At 40.4% G+C, this 3,096-nt stretch overlaps 1 non-coding gene across 1 annotated transcript; it reads right to left on the bottom strand.

Moving 5' to 3' along the window:
* Nucleotides 1-416: 416 nt before the first annotated feature.
* LOC143345189 (U12 minor spliceosomal RNA) lies at nt 417-566 on the bottom strand. Its single transcript, XR_013080211.1, has one exon. It is a non-coding gene; the product is annotated as a U12 minor spliceosomal RNA (small nuclear RNA).
* Between the last annotated feature and the right edge of the window lie 2,530 nt (nt 567-3,096).

Genomic DNA, 3,096 nt, shown 5'->3' with positions numbered 1-3,096 from the left:
CGCGCAAAAGAGCGAGATGCGTGCGAATAACAGTTGTTGTACCACCCAGAAGGATGTTTTTTATTTAGATTAGCGAGGCGTGTACCGTTGCACGTAGCGTGAGTCATAATGGAAGGAGATAATGTGGAATCCGAAGTACGAAAATTATAATTCCCAAGCATTATGAAAGTGCAGGGTCACGCGATAAAAATAGCGGACGCGTAGCATTGTGACAATTACAAGATAAAGTTCGCGAATAAACTTGCAACAATAATGTGGAAACTATTTTAATTTGCATAATATTGCCCCACCGTGATTGTAATAAGCACTCGCGTGCATGCCCATTATCAATTAATCAGGTTACGATAACATTGTTTTAATTTTCACGCGGAAGGAGGAGGATTAACTTCTTTTGTCTTTCTTTAAACATTAAATACGAGGTAGATCGCTTCACCCGACTGCGCGAAAAAGTAGTTCGCGCTGCCCTGGGACGACCTTTGCCCCTTCAAAAATATGGTCGCTTGAAAATGAGCATAGCTAAGCGTTACCAAAGCTCTATATTTTCCTTACTCATTAGTTTAAGGCACGATTTCCCAGCGGACGCGTCGGTCTCTTCAAGCCTCGCAATCGACTTTTTACTTGCGAGAAACAGAAAGGGAGAAGTGCCACCTACTGGCTGTAGAAAGGCACTACGATACACGTGGCGGGATATTTGATTCGTGCTTATTAAATTATATCTTTTAAACTTGAACTTTGGATGCAATTTTCGGTCGAATTTCGCGCAAAGCAGTTTTGATTGTTACGTAATTATACAAGTATACACAGTTGCATAAAACATACAGAGATATATATTAGAAATCATAAAATAATCGATTAAAAAATATTATCTACACACATGATTCCATGAGTTTATAAATTAATAGAATTACCATACTAAAGATACAGTTTATGGACGAAATTATCGTGAACGTCGCTCAAGGACATTCTTTATAGCTCGTTGCAGCAATGTACATTTAATTTGATATCCTCTGCATTATTAAACTTTTAAATCTCCGTATTGAATAGTCAATTGCAAGTATGAAAAGGGGTCAGGGTCTCCTCTCGGATAGACACTTTTAAAGATAGAACGCCTACGTGCAAAGACGACGAAGTTGCCAAGCGAACTCTAATGGTTTCATTATACCGTAACGAACGTCCCCATAATTATATTAGGTTCATTATGCGCGGTGCTTATTAAAATTGAACGGATGGCCAGGTATCATTTTCCACGGATTTTACATTACGACTTTCCCACGTTTTTGCTTCTGTCAATTCCTTTCATCAACAAATCTTCGTTTAGGCGTCCATCGAAACGTGGTTAAACATATCAAAACGATCTCGACGAAGATAGTAAGAAATGTACGTACTTCGAAACAGTATTGTAAAATCGATATTATAATATCTATTCGTCGTCTAACATTGATAAATTAGTAATTTCCTATATTTGATCCTTGATACACCGATTAACTATTTTGTACTATTTTTTGTTTAGCTCGTGAAAGACAAAAAACGCAAAAAATAGATTCTTTTAATTTAAAGCATTATTAAACTAATTCCAACTATGACCATGTCCACACTGTGCAACACGCTTTTTGGTTTTTTCATTTTTTACGAGCAAAACGGACCTTTACTAAAGCTACCGTAACTTCTAAAATATTGAATATTTTCACACGAAAAAAATTGAGGATATTCAAACATAGACTCAAATATATGCTTTCAAAATCGATACAAAAATATTTCACCGTTTCCCTGCAAAAATCGACTAAAAAAATGATGTTTTAGAATAGAATATCCCTTTAAGTGCTCGAAACGGTTCAAGAAAATCCGGTAATTTCGTATCTCGCAATCTGCTGGTGAATATTCCAGCGGCTTCCTCCGTTAATGCTCGCCTTATCTCGTCCAAGGTTGACAAACTCGGCTGTTTCTTTCTTGCTCGTTCCACCTTTATCGCGGAAGGAAGATTACGCAACCCCGCGGAGCCATAATTAACCCCGATGTGTCTCTGACAGTCTGATGACAGCCGGGTTGGGGTCAACGCACACAGTCCGTTAGGAAACGCGTGTCTCTGCGCACGAACCGCTTGATCTTCCCCACCTACCCTTCCCTTCAACCCTAATTATCTGGGCTGCGCACCCTTCGGCGATCGTATGCACCCCACGCGTCGCCGAATAATCCCTCGTGCGACTCCACCGGTGCCCACATTGTGTGCAACCTGTGACATTGTTCCGAACACGTTCTCATTCTCCCTCGACCCTCGTCCTCGCGTGCACCAGACCCTCGCGTTTCCTCTCGTTCCATTCTCGATCTCCTCTCCCGTCTTTTATCCCGGTTTCGACTCTTGTTTTTCCTTCCATCGATCCCATTCGTCGACCACGCGAACCGACAGACCTACACGCGTCTCGATACGCATTGTACAAGGTCTGGAGTCTGTGTTGGCGCGCGGTTTGCGTGCGCTGCATCTCGTTGATAGCACGTGCTATCCTGTTGTACCTATTGAAACGAGCCAACGGGAGCCAATAAGAAGATGCACGCGAATGAATTGTGTCAGACTGGGGCTCCTTGACCCTCTTACGCGTTCCTTCCGCGAAAGCAATATTGTCGATGGGAAGCGTTTGTTCGTGTATGATGGTATGTTTGGGTTTGATGGAATTTTAAATTCAATTTTTTGTCACTTGCGTATTTTAGACACCCTTATATATGTCTTTCCTGAAAGCAATATTATTGATGAAAGCGTTTGTTCGATGGTATGATTGAGTATGTTTGGGTTTGATGAAATTTTAAATCCAATTTTTTGTCACTTGCATATTTCAGACACCCTTACGTATTCATTCCCTGAAAGCAATATTGTTGATGAAACCTTATATTCGATGGTATGACTGAGTGTGGGTTTGATGGAATTTTAAATCCAATTTCTTGTCACTTGCGTATTCATTCCCCGAAAGCAATATTGTCGATGGAAAATTGAGCTGGATGGTACAATTGAGTATGCTAAGTTTCGATGAAATTTTAAGTTCAATTTTTTTGTTGCTTGCATACTTTAGCTACAGGTGGGTAATATTTTGCGAACAAGACGTAGAT

The sequence above is a fragment of the Colletes latitarsis genome, chromosome 8, assembly GCF_051014445.1.
Source record: "Colletes latitarsis isolate SP2378_abdomen chromosome 8, iyColLati1, whole genome shotgun sequence".
Classification (NCBI taxonomy): domain Eukaryota; kingdom Metazoa; phylum Arthropoda; class Insecta; order Hymenoptera; family Colletidae; genus Colletes; species Colletes latitarsis.
The sequence above is the reverse complement of the archived record's forward strand: the minus strand, read 5'-3'. Positions and strand labels throughout refer to the sequence as shown.